This window comes from Galeopterus variegatus, unplaced genomic scaffold (assembly GCF_000696425.1).
Source record: "Galeopterus variegatus unplaced genomic scaffold, G_variegatus-3.0.2 Scaffold2366, whole genome shotgun sequence".
Taxonomy (NCBI): Eukaryota; Metazoa; Chordata; class Mammalia; order Dermoptera; family Cynocephalidae; genus Galeopterus; species Galeopterus variegatus.
In genome coordinates, this window is record NW_007728477.1 from 1 (window position 1) to 13849 (window position 13849).

At 38.7% G+C, this 13849-nt stretch overlaps 2 pseudogenes; one reads left to right on the forward strand and one right to left on the reverse strand.

Annotated features, from left to right (window-relative positions):
• The first annotated feature begins 1724 nt into the window (after nucleotides 1-1724).
• On the forward strand, nucleotides 1725-2810 carry LOC103597622 (annotated as a pseudogene).
• Nucleotides 2811-4021: 1211 nt separating this feature from the next.
• LOC103597623 lies at nucleotides 4022-5107 on the reverse strand (annotated as a pseudogene).
• Between the last annotated feature and the right edge of the window lie 8742 nt (nucleotides 5108-13849).

The window sequence follows — 13849 nt, forward strand, 5'->3', positions numbered from 1 at the left end:
TTGTGAGCATGTGGATTTTAGTTGAATGTAGACCTTAATACAGTTAAAGTGATGCAAAAAATTTCTTGACAACGCAGTTATGATGTATCTGCCAACGTGATTTGGATCCAGTAGAAACTAACGCCACCTAAATTTCAGTAAAAGAAACAGCTTGGTGATAGAAAAGAAAGTTTTAGAGAAAAAACAATGGGAAGGAGAAAAAGCACTTCAGAACTTGGGGAGGGAGTTTGGTATAGTGGAGACAGGAAAGATAGAAGACACTAGGTTCTAGTTCAAGTTTGTGCTCATAATTAGCTCTTCACTTTGGACTCCTTGTAAATTCAGGGGGTGGGTATGGATCATGATTTCACATATTTCAGTGATCTGCAAACCATCTTGATGATTTTTGCCAGATCTGAGTACCACGTGAGCTATTGTTTACTTAATACTTTCTTTAAATTGACTCACTTTTGTTTTATTCAAATAAATTTGCTATAAAAAGAAACTAGATGTCATTATCATAACTAGAAAACCAGAATCAGTTGCCATAAATAGAAGATAACTGAAAATAAACAAAAACAGAGCTATTTTATAAAAACTCTTAGCTAGACAAGGTTTCCCAGTGAAAGATCCGAGCCTGAAGTTGCCCTTTCCTTGATAAAAAAGGGAGATTATTAAATGTTAGGGAGATTTAAAGAAAAATAGCACAAAACTAAGGTTCCCTCGTTTATGTAGTCCAAATGTATTGAGAGAAAATTGAAAAGGGAAGGACTTCCCCACTCTGTCACCCCTTATTAGTTACACATCCCTTCATGATAAAGACTCTCAGCAAACTAGGTATACAAGGAAAGTATCTCATCACAACAAAAGCCATATACAGTAAACCAACCAGCAATATCATCCTGAGTGGGGGAAAGCTAAAAGCTCTTCCCTTAAGAACAGGAGCAAGACAAGGATACCCATTCTCACTCCTATTTAACATAGTATTGGAAGTACTAGCCATAGCAATCAGGTAAGAGAAAGAAATAAAGGGCATCATGTGGATTTATCCCAGGAATTCAAGGATGGTTTAACATATGCAAATCTTTAAATATGATATACCATATTAATAGAAAAAAAGATAAAAACCATATGATCATTTCAATTGACAGAGAAAAAGCATTTGATCACATTCGATCCCACTTAATGTGATGAACAAAGCAGAAGTGAAAAGTTTGTACCAAAGATTACAGGCCAGGGTACAGTATAAGAAAATACTTACGTTTAAATATTAATTTTGCTTTTTATAGATAATTTCATCTGGCAATTTTAAGAAACTCTCAATGTGCTTGCAGAATTTCTGAACCATCTCAGTAACCAATTAGACAACAATCATGATACCTCACCTTTGGAGCCTGATTTCCCTCACACAAAACAACGAAGTAGTTTATCTTATTCGATAAACTGTGGGTAAGAAGAAATGCATATCAACTTTGGAACCAATCTGAGTAAGTCCAAACTCAAACTCATCACTCTCTAGGTCTGAGGCCTTGAAAAAATTATTTAATCTCATTTATTTCTATTTCATCATTAGGAAAATGAGATACAAAAATCTTATTTCACAGGACTGTTTTAAGAATTAGAGGTAATGCATGAAAAGACAGTAATACCTAATGGGATTTCAAAACTGATTCACTCTCTATTCCTCCCCATTGGACAGACAGCTGCATCTTCTTGTACAGTGCCAGCTGCATCCCTGAGACACAATGGTGAAAGTTAGAGTAAACAGATTTGGCTATAGTGGGCTCTTGGTCCCCAGAGCTGCTTTCAACTACATAAAAGTGGATATTTTTGCCATCAATGACCCCTTCACTGACCTCAGCTATACGGTGCCAGTATGATTCCATCCATGGCAAGTTCAATGGCACAGTCAAGGCTGAGAATGGGAAGCTTGTCATCAATGGAAAGCTTATCTCTACTTTCCAGGAAGAAGATCCCACCATCAAATGAGATGATGCTGGTACTGAATATGTTGTGGAGTCCAGTGGTGGCCTCACTACCTTGGAAAAGGCTGGGGTCACTTGAAGAGTGGAGCCGAAATGGTCATCATCTCTGTCCCTTCTGCTGACACCCCCATGTTCGAGATGGGCAGGAACCACGAGTCTCAAGAAACTAAATTGCTCTTCAGCTCCCTCAAGATCATCAGCAATGTTTCTTGCACCACCAAGTGCTTTTCCCTCCTGGCCAAGGTCATCCATGACAGCCTTGGCATCATGGAGGGACTCAGGACCACAGTCCTTACCATCCTTGCCATAAAGATGACCATAGATGGCCCTTCTGGGAAACTGTCACTTGACAGTTAAGGGGCAGCCCAGAACATCATCCCTGAATCTACTGGTGCTGCCAAGGCTGTGGGCAAGATCATCCCTGAGCTGAATGGAATGCTCATTGCTATGGCCTTGTGTATCCCCACCCCCAAAGTTGTGAGGTGTGGCTCTGACCTGCTGTCTGGAGAAAGCTGCCAAATATGTCACGTATTGCACACAAGTATTGATATTCAACTCTTTACCTCACAGATATGTAAAATCAACTATGTTACAATAAAATATTTAAAAAAATAGAAGATGGTGAAGCAGACACCGGAGAGACCCCTATGGGGCATCCTGGGCTACACTGAGGACCAGGTCGTCTCCTACAACCTTAACAGTGACACCTACTCTTTCACCTTTGATGCTGGGGCTGGCATTGCCCTCTACAGCTACTTTGTCAGGTTCATTTCTTGGTATGACAATGAATTTGGCTACAGCAATGGAGTGATGAACCTTATGGTCCACATGGACTCCAAAGAGTAAGACCATAAGCCCCAGTGAGAGCACAAGAGAAAGAAAGAGGCCCCCAGATGCTGGGGAGTTCTTCCCCCAACTCAATTCTCCTCTCCTTGATGCAGTTTTCATCCTAGACACACTGAGGAAGGGGAGGGGCTTAGGGAGCTCCGCCTTGTCATGTCATCAACAAGTACGCTGTACCCAGCCAAACAAAACAAAACGAAATTGTTATCTCATTATGAATAATTTGTACAATCACCTGATAAGGTGACCAGGGCAGTTTCATTGTTTCCATTCTACAGATATTACTGCTGAAGCTCAGGGAAGGGAAAAATTGAAAGTCTAATGGCTAGTAGGTAGTTTCTATGGCACAGTAGGGTGACTTTGGTTAACAGTTAGGTTTTGTATACTACACAATAGCTAGAGGAGAGGCTTTTGAATGTTGTCATCACAAAGAAATGATAAATGAATGAGGTGATTGATACATTAAGTACCCTGACCTGATTATTATACAGCATATATGTATCAAAACATCAGATTGTAACCTATAAATATGTACAATTACAATGAGTCAATTAAAATAAATAAATATTTCTTTTTAAAGTACAGTAGCCACATAGGGAGTATCTCCAAATAGAGAATGGCAGAACTCTGTTAAATTGTGAGACACCTAGTTAATGTGCACCCGAGAACTGAATTTAATTGTTGTGGAAAACATCTTGCACATTTGGTGTCTGGAAATGTTGAGTGTGAGAATAAAAGAAAACAGTTGTTTTTTCCTACAAACAGGGTCAGAAATGCCATGGGAAATATATTTCAGAAGCCAAGAAAAAAGGCTAACAAAAAAAAAAAAAGAAAGAAAATTGGGCTGGAAATCAGAAGACTTAAATTCAAATCTAAATCAACTACCTACTAGCCATTAGACTTTCAATTTTTCCCTTCCCTGAGCTTCAGCAGTAATATCTGTAGAATGGAAACAATGAAACTGCCCTGGTCACCTTATCAGGTGATTGTACAAATTATTCATAATGAGATAACAATTTCGTTTTGTTTTGTTTGGCTGGGTACAGCGTACTTGTTGATGACATGACAAGGCGGAGCTCCCTAAGCCCCTCCCCTTCCTCAGTGTGTCTAGGATGAAAACTGCATCAAGGAGAGGAGAATTGAGTTGGGGGAAGAACTCCCCAGCATCTGGGGGCCTCTTTCTTTCTCTTGTGCTCTCACTGGGGCTTATGGTCTTACTCTTTGGAGTCCATGTGGACCATAAGGTTCATCACTCCATTGCTGTAGCCAAATTCATTGTCATACCAAGAAATGAACCTGACAAAGTAGCTGTAGAGGGCAATGCCAGCCCCAGCATCAAAGGTGAAAGAGTAGGTGTCACTGTTAAGGTTGTAGGAGACGACCTGGTCCTCAGTGTAGCCCAGGATGCCCCATAGGGGTCTCTCCGGTGTCTGCTTCACCATCTTCTATTTTTTTAAATATTTTATTGTAACATAGTTGATTTTACATATCTGTGAGGTAAAGAGTTGAATATCAATACTTGTGTGCAATACGTGACATATTTGGCAGCTTTCTCCAGACAGCAGGTCAGAGCCACACCTCACAACTTTGGGGGTGGGGATACACAAGGCCATAGCAATGAGCATTCCATTCAGCTCAGGGATGATCTTGCCCACAGCCTTGGCAGCACCAGTAGATTCAGGGATGATGTTCTGGGCTGCCCCTTAACTGTCAAGTGACAGTTTCCCAGAAGGGCCATCTATGGTCATCTTTATGGCAAGGATGGTAAGGACTGTGGTCCTGAGTCCCTCCATGATGCCAAGGCTGTCATGGATGACCTTGGCCAGGAGGGAAAAGCACTTGGTGGTGCAAGAAACATTGCTGATGATCTTGAGGGAGCTGAAGAGCAATTTAGTTTCTTGAGACTCGTGGTTCCTGCCCATCTCGAACATGGGGGTGTCAGCAGAAGGGACAGAGATGATGACCATTTCGGCTCCACTCTTCAAGTGACCCCAGCCTTTTCCAAGGTAGTGAGGCCACCACTGGACTCCACAACATATTCAGTACCAGCATCATCTCATTTGATGGTGGGATCTTCTTCCTGGAAAGTAGAGATAAGCTTTCCATTGATGACAAGCTTCCCATTCTCAGCCTTGACTGTGCCATTGAACTTGCCATGGATGGAATCATACTGGCACCGTATAGCTGAGGTCAGTGAAGGGGTCATTGATGGCAAAAATATCCACTTTTATGTAGTTGAAAGCAGCTCTGGGGACCAAGAGCCCACTATAGCCAAATCTGTTTACTCTAACTTTCACCATTGTGTCTCAGGGATGCAGCTGGCACTGTACAAGAAGATGCAGCTGTCTGTCCAATGGGGAGGAATAGAGAGTGAATCAGTTTTGAAATCCCATTAGGTATTACTGTCTTTTCATGCATTACCTCTAATTCTTAAAACAGTCCTGTGAAATAAGATTTTTGTATCTCATTTTCCTAATGATGAAATAGAAATAAATGAGATTAAATAATTTTTTCAAGGCCTCAGACCTAGAGAGTGATGAGTTTGAGTTTGGACTTACTCAGATTGGTTCCAAAGTTGATATGCATTTCTTCTTACCCACAGTTTATCGAATAAGATAAACTACTTTGTTGTTTTGTGTGAGGGAAATCAGGCTCCAAAGGTGAGGTATCATGATTGTTGTCTAATTGGTTACTGAGATGGTTCAGAAATTCTGCAAACACATTGAGAGTTTCTTAAAATTGCCAGATGAAATTATCTATAAAAAGCAAAATTAATATTTAAACGTAAGTATTTTCTTATACTGTACCCTGGCCTGTAATCTTTGGTACAAACTTTTCACTTCTGCTTTGTTCATCACATTAAGTGGGATCGAATGTGATCAAATGCTTTTTCTCTGTCAATTGAAATGATCATATGGTTTTTATCTTTTTTTCTATTAATATGGTATATCATATTTAAAGATTTGCATATGTTAAACCATCCTTGAATTCCTGGGATAAATCCACATGATGCCCTTTATTTCTTTCTCTTACCTGATTGCTATGGCTAGTACTTCCAATACTATGTTAAATAGGAGTGAGAATGGGTATCCTTGTCTTGCTCCTGTTCTTAAGGGAAGAGCTTTTAGCTTTCCCCCACTCAGGATGATATTGCTGGTTGGTTTACTGTATATGGCTTTTGTTGTGATGAGATACTTTCCTTGTATACCTAGTTTGCTGAGAGTCTTTATCATGAAGGGATGTTTAATTTTTTCAAATGTTTTTTGTGGGTCTATTGAGATAATCATATGGTTTATGTGCTTGATTTTGTTGATGGGGTGTATCACATTTATTGTCTTGCGTATGTTTAACTGTCCTTGCATTCTTAGGGTGAATCCCACTTACTCGTGGTGCATAATTTTTTTTGATATGTTGCTGTATTCTCTTTGCTAATATTTTATTTTGAATTTTTGTATCTATGTGCATCAAAGATTTTGGCCTGTAGTTTTCTTTCTTTGTTTTATGTTTGTCTGGTTTGGGTAACAGGGTAATGCCAGCCTCATAGAATGAGTTTGGGAGAGTGGCCTCTCTTTCAATATTTTGGAATAGTTTGAAGAGAATTGGTATTAATTCCTCTTTAAAGGTGTGGTAGAACCAGCCCTGAGCTTTTCTTTGTTGGGAGACCACTGATTACTGCTTCAATCTGTTGCATGTAATTGGTCTGTTCAGGTTTTGAATTTCTTCTGGCTTCAGTCTTGGTAGTTTTTATGTATCCAAAAATTTATCCATTTCCTCCAGGTTTTCAAATTTGTTGGCGTATAGTTGTTTATTATAGTCTCTAATGATTCTTTGTATTTCTGTGGTATCAGTTGTAATGTTTTCTTTTTCATTTCTGATTTTTGTTATTTGGGTCTTCTCTCTTGTTTTTTGAGTTAGCTATTTAATGGTTGGTCTGTTCTGTTTATCTTCTCACTAAATGATTTCTTTCTGTCTACTAACTTTGGGATTGGATTGTTCTTGTTTTTCTAGTTCTTTGTGATGTAGCATTAGGTTGTTTATTTGAAATCTTTCCATTCTTTTGATGTAAGCATGTATTGCAATAAACTTCCCTCTTAGTACTGCTTTTTAGTATCCCCCAGATTTTGGTATGATGTGTCTTTATTTTCATTAGTTTCAAAAAGATTTTTGATTTCCTCTTTAATTTCTTCTTGGACCTATAGCTTTAACTAGAGTTTTGCTTCTTATTGATTTCTAGTTTTAACTTGTGATCTGAAAAGATACTTGAAATGATTTCAATTTTTAAAAATTTGTTGAGGCTTGATTTGTGACCTAACATATGGTCTCTCCTGGAGAATGTTCCCATGTGCTGATGAGAAGAATGTATATTCTGTGGTTGTTGGATGAAATGTTCTGTAGATATCTGCCAAGTCTAATTGGTCTAATATGTGGTTTAAATCCTTTATTTCTCTCTTAATTTGTTGCCTAGATGATCTGTCCAATGCTGAGAGAGGTTCGTACAGGTCCCCAACTATTGTTGCAATGGGGTCTATCTCTTTTTTGGGGTCCAATAGTGTTTGTTTTATATATCTGGGTGTTGCAGTGTTGGGCACATATATATTTATGGTTGTTATGTCTTCTTGCTGGATAGATTCCCTTATCATAATATAATGTCCTTGTCTCTTTTTATGGTTTTTGTTTGAAAGTCTATTTTATTTGAGGTAAGAATAGCTATTTCTACTCATTTTTTATTTCCATTTTTGTGGCATATTTTTTTCCATCCCTTCACTATTAGTTTTTGTGTGTCTTTACAGGTGAGGTGAGTCTCTTGTAGACAGAATATAGTTCAGGTTAGCTTTTTAATCCAATCAGCCAGGCTGTGTCTTTTGAGTGGGGAATTTAGTCCATTTACCTTTAGGGTTGTTATTGAAAGGTATTGTCTTACTCCTGGCATTTTATTGAGTTTTATTTGCATGTCTTAAATTGTCTTCTACTGCTTTTTTTCCTTTTTATTATTTGTCTTCAGTGTTTGTTTATTTTTTTAGGTGGTAAGATATAATTTCATTCTCTTTCTCATTTGCATTTTTGTTTTACATGTGTTTTTTGTTCTTTCTTGTATATTCTTGGTAGTCATTATTGTTTTTCGAATCCCAGATGCAGGACTCTCTTGAGGATTTCTTGTAGGGCTGGTTGTTTGTTGGTGATCTCCCATAGTTTTTGTTTGTCTGGGAAAGACACAATTTCTTTCTCATTTCTGAAGGATAGCCTTGCTGTATATAGTGTTCTTGGTTGGAAGTTTTTTTCTTTTGTATTTTGAATATATCATTCCATTTTCTCCCGGTCTGTAGATTTTTGTTGAGAAGTGCTGTTAGTCTGATGGGGACTCCCGTATAGGTGACTAGACACTTTTCTCTTGCTGTTTTTAGGATCTCTCCTTGTCTCTGAGTTTTGCCAGTTTGACTATAATGTTTCTCAGAGAGAACCTTTTTTGATTGAATCTGTTTGGGGATCTTGAGCCTCCTGAATCTGAAGATCTGTGTCTCCCCCTATACCTGGGAAGTTTTTTGCTAATATTTCATTGAATATGTTTTCAGTGCATTTTCATTTTCCTCTCTTTCAGGAATACCCACGATTCAGATGTTTGTTAAGGTTGTCTGCTAGGTGTCTTAGATTTTCTTCATTTCTGTAATTCTTTTTTTTTCTGTCTGTCTGAGTTATTTCAAAAAACTGTCTTTAAGTTTTTTTTCTTCTGCTTGCTCAAGCCTGCTGCTTAAACTCTTATTGTGTTTTGTATTTTGTTGATTGACTCCTTCAGTTCCATGAGTTTGGCTACTTTCTTTTTTAGAGAATTAATCTCTTTGTAAGTTTCTTCCTTCATATCCTGGATAGTATTGCTCAGTTCATTGTGCCATCCAGCTGAATTTTGTTGTTTTTCATTGAGCTTCCTGAAGATTGTTACTCAGAATTCCTTTTCAGTCATTTCAGGGGTTTCTTGCTCTTTGGGGTTTGGTATTAGAGAGTTATTGTATTCCTTTGGTGGGCTCTTTTTCTTGTTTTTTAGTATTTCTAGTATCTCTATATTGATGTCTGGCCATCTGACAGAGCAGTTGCTTCTATTACTCTGGAGTGGGCTTTGAGTAGTGTGACTTCCTCCTTTAGATGTGTTTTATTTTGACCATTGAGTAGGATGTTTTAGTACTGGTTTGGGGTAGATGCAGTAGCGTCAGCTCTGTGTGGGTACTTTAGCTCTATTCAGTGTTGGAGCTGTGGGTGCCTTCACAGCCTAGGCACTGGGGCACTTTGATATTTCTTGCTGAGGTTACTGACACTGTGTTTGATCATAGAGAATATGGGTAAGCTCTTGAGGTCTTGGGAGAAGCACCTGGGTGTCCTGTCATTCTTTGGTTGTATTGGGTGACCCTGGGCAGGCTTATTGGCACCCTGACTAGTGTCCTGTGACTCTGATTGGTGCACTGAGAATTTTCTTCCTTATTCTATTTGGCTACCCTGGGTTTGTGCACTATGCAAGGGTTCTGCATGTGTCTCTCCCTGGATCTAGGTAGCCGTGTGGGCTGCTCACATAGCTCCCACCCCCATGGAGGGATAGCATAATTCCCCCTGTGGGTTGGGCCAGTGGGTCATGGGTAAGCACTCACTCACCTCCTTCCTTGTACTGCATCCTTGTGTTAATGCAGTTGAGTGATTGGTGGCCTGCCTGTACAGCAGCACTGGTTGCTGCAGCGATGGCAGGTGCTGCTGTGATGGCAGGTTGCCCTTGTAGCATCAGTGACTGTGGTAGTCGTTGTGGCAAGCTCACTGCATGGCAGTGGTGTCTCCAGTGGAGGTGGGCTGCTCATGCAATGATGCTGGCTACCTGGCAGCACTGGTAGTAGTGGTGACTGTGGTAGTGGTGGTTGCAGTAGCTGCCCTCTCTGCTGCAGTGTTCACAGTGGCTGCTCACACAGCTACAATGTGTACCATGGCAGTGGGGTTCCCAAGAAGCTGTGACAGTGGCTTCTATGTGTCGGCAGTGTCCATGGCAGCAGTGGGGTTTTTGTGTGGTAGCAGCAGCAGCAGCAGCAGTGGTGTCCACAGTGATAGCAGAGTTCTTGTGTGGCAGCAGTGGTGTCTGTGGTAGTAGTAGAGTTTCCATGTGGTGGCAACAGTGGCTGCAGCAGCCTCTCACATGTCTGTGGTGCCTACAGCAGCAGCAGGGTTAGCAGTGGCTGCAGTGGTGGCTACAGTGGCCTCCCATGTGTCTGTGGTGGCTGCAGTGGCAATGGGGTTACTTTGCAGGGATAGTAATTGTAAGAGTGGTTGCAGTGACCTCCTTCATATCTGTGGTGTCCACAGTGGCACTGGGGTTCCTATGTGGCCAGGTGGCAGTGGCTATAGCAGCCTACTGAGGCTGTTGTCTGATGGGGCATCTATGGGACTGCTGCTCTGCAAGAAGCTGCTTTGCAATGGGTGATGGTTTTTGGACTGGACAATGGCTCCAGTGACTGCAGTGGCAGTGGCAGTGGGCCTGTTTCAATCTTCTTCTGCCAGGAGGAGTATGCCCTGGTCTCCTCTAGCTTGCCATCTTCCTGGAAGTGGTCCTGTTTTCCATCTCTGATTTTATTTGAGTCTTCTCTCTCTTTTTTTTTTCTTGGTTAGTCTAGCCAAAGAGTTGTCAGTTTTGTTTATCTTTTCAAAAAACCAACTCATGATTTCATAAACCTTTTTATTTTTTAATATATATTTTATAAATTTTAATATATATATATATATTTTATATATTATATAATATAATAATATATAATATAATATATATTTTATATATTTTAATATATATATATATATATTAGCTTCTTTTTCATTTATTTCTGCTCTAAGTTTTATTATTTCTTTACTTCCTCCAATTTTAGTTTTGATTTGTTTTTGTTCCTTTAGGTGCATCATTAGTTTGTTTGTTAGAAATTTTTCTTCTTTTTTGATGTAGGCATTTATTGCTATAAACTTTCCTCTTAGAATTGCTTTTGCCATATCTCATAATTTTGGTATAATGTTTTTCCATTCTCATTGTCTCAAGGAATTTATAAATTTCTCTTTTAACTTCTTTATTGACCCATTTGTTATTAGAAGCATGTTGTTTAATTTCCATGTATTTACAAAGTTTCTAAAGTTTTTCTTGTTGATTTCTGGTTATGTATCATTGTGGTCAGAAAAAATATTTGATGTAATCTCTGTCTTTTAATATATGTGTAAACTTGTTTTGTGGCCTAACATATAATCTATACTGGGGAATTTTCCACATGTTGTTGAGAAGAATGTGTATTCTGTAGCTGATGGATAGAATGGTTTGTAAATGTCTGTAATGTCTATTTGGTCCATGGTGCAGTTTAAGTCATATATTTCTTTGTTTATCATTTGTCTAGAAAATCTACTCATTGTTGAAAGCAGAGAATTGTAGTCCCCTACTATTATTGAATTACAGTCTATCTCTCCCCTTAGGTCTAATAATATTTTCTATACATATCTGAGTGCTCTGGTGTTAGGGGCACATACATTTAAAATTGTTAACCCTCTTGTTGAATCAATCCCTTTATCTTTATATAATAATCTTGTCTTTTTTTTCTTTTTACAGTTTTTGATTTAAAGTCTATTTTATCTGATATATGTATGGCTACTCTCACTCACTTTTGGTTTCCATTTGCATGGAATATCTTTTCCCAGCCCTCATTTTCATTCTATGTTTGCCATTAATAGTTAAGAGAGTCTCTTGTGGGCAGAATATAATTGGGTCTTGGTTTTTCATCCATTCAGCCACCTTATATCTATTAATTGGACAGTTTAATCCATTTACACTAAAGGCTATTATTGATATGTGAGAACTTATTTCTGCCATTTTGTTAATTGCTTTCTGGTTGTTTTGGAGATCCTTAGTTCCTTTCTTTTTCTCTTGTTTGTTATTTACCTCTGTAAACTGGTGATTTTCTGTGGTGCTAAGCTTTGTTTTCTTTCTCATTTGTGTATCTGCTATAATTTCTTTTTTTGTGGCTACCTTGGGGCTAACATAGTCTTGTAGTTATAATAGACTATTAAGCTGATAATAATTTAACTTTGGTCACATGAAAATACTGTAGACTTCCTCTCCCTCCCCCCTTTATATTTTTGTTGCCTTAATTTACATTTGTATCTATTGTATTTTTCTTAGCCACTAATTATAGCTGTTGTTTTTTGACCATTTTGAATTTAAACATTCATACCAGAGGATTGAAGGATTCACTTAGCACCATTACCTCACTGGGGAATTATGAGTTTAAATTATCAATTTACCTCTACTGGTAAGCTATGTACTTTTTAGTGTTTTTATAATAGTAATTATTGTCTATTCATTTCCAGTTGTAGCACTCACCTCAGCATTTCTTGTAAAGTTGGTCTAGTGGTAATGAATTCCCTCAGCTTTTGCTTATCTGGGAAGGTCTTTATTTCTCCTTCGTTTTCGATGAGTAGTTTTGCTGCATAAAGTATGCTTGGCTGATAGTTGATTTCTTTCAATGCTTTGGATATAACATCCCATTCTCTCCTGGCCTGGAAAGTTTCTTTTGAGAAATCAGCTGATAGTCTAATGGGGATTCCCTTACATGTGACTTCAGACTTTTCTTTTGCAGCTTTTAGAATTCTCTGTCATTGACTTTTGACAGTTTTATTATAATTTGTCTTAGAGAAGATCTTTTCACATTGAGTCTAACTGATGGTCTTTGAGCTTCCTGAATCTGAATGTCCATATCATTTCTGATATTTGGAAAGTTTTCAGCTATTACTTCATTAAACAGGGTTTCTGTGCCTTTCTCCTTCATTCTACCTCTGGAACACCTATTATTTGAACATTTGTTTGCTAAATGGTGTCCCTTACATCTTGCAGGCTTTTTTCATTCTTTTAAATTATTATTATTATTATTTTTATTCTGACTAGGTTTTCAAAAGATCTGTCTTCAAGTTCAGAAATTCTCTCTTCTGCTTGATCTGTTCTGTTGCTAAAGCTCAATTTTTTAATTTCATTCATTAAATTCTTCAGCTTCAAGGGTTTTTTTAATGATACCTGTCTCTTTGTTATATTTCTCATTCAGATCATGAATTGTTTTCCTGATTTCATTGAATTGTTTGTCTGTGTTCGTATTAGTCTGTTTTCTGTCACTGATAACAGAATACCTGAAATTGGCTGATTTATAAAGAAACAAAATTTATTTCTCACAGTTTTAGAGGCTGGGAAGTTCACAGTCCAGGAGATGCTTCTGGTGAGGGCCTTCGCTGAGTGGGAACTCTGTACAGAGTCCTGTGGTGATGCAGGGTATCACATGGCAAGAATGACAAGAGCTCTCTCCTGTGTTCTCCTTATAAAGCCACCAGTCCACACCATGATAACTCATTACTCCGTGAATGGATTAATACATTGATGAGAGCAGTCTTCATGATCCAATCATGTCTTAAACAACCCACCTTTCAAATACAATAATTGGATTTCCCACCCTCTTACAGTATTACAATGGGGATCAATTTTCCAACACATGAACTTTTGGGGTACACAATCAACCCATACAAGTATTCTTTTGTATCTCATTGAATTTCTTTAATATTGTTATTTGAAATTCCTTTATAGAAATTTCATAACTGTCCTCTTTAGTAGGTTACTGGGCACTTATTGTGTTCCTTTGGGGACATGATATTTCCCTGCCTTTTCATATTTCTTATGTCCCTATGTTGATATCTGTGAATCTAATGGAGTAAATGTTTTTCCCAATTTTTTTTTTTCCCCTTTTTTCGTGTCCGGCAATGGATCGCAACCCTCAGTGTCGCGCCCGTACTGGACCGGGGACCGGCAACGGGATCGCAAACCTCGGTGCTGCGCCCGCACCTCGCTCAGCCAGTGAGCGGTAACCGGTCTGCACGTGGGATCCGAACCCTCAGCGGGAGCGCCGCCGCGCTCTCAAGCGGCGCACTGTAGCAGTGCGCCACCGGGCTGGCCGTTTTTCCCAATTTTATGGAGATTATGTAGTAATGAATTTTTCCTGTAGATGTCCTAG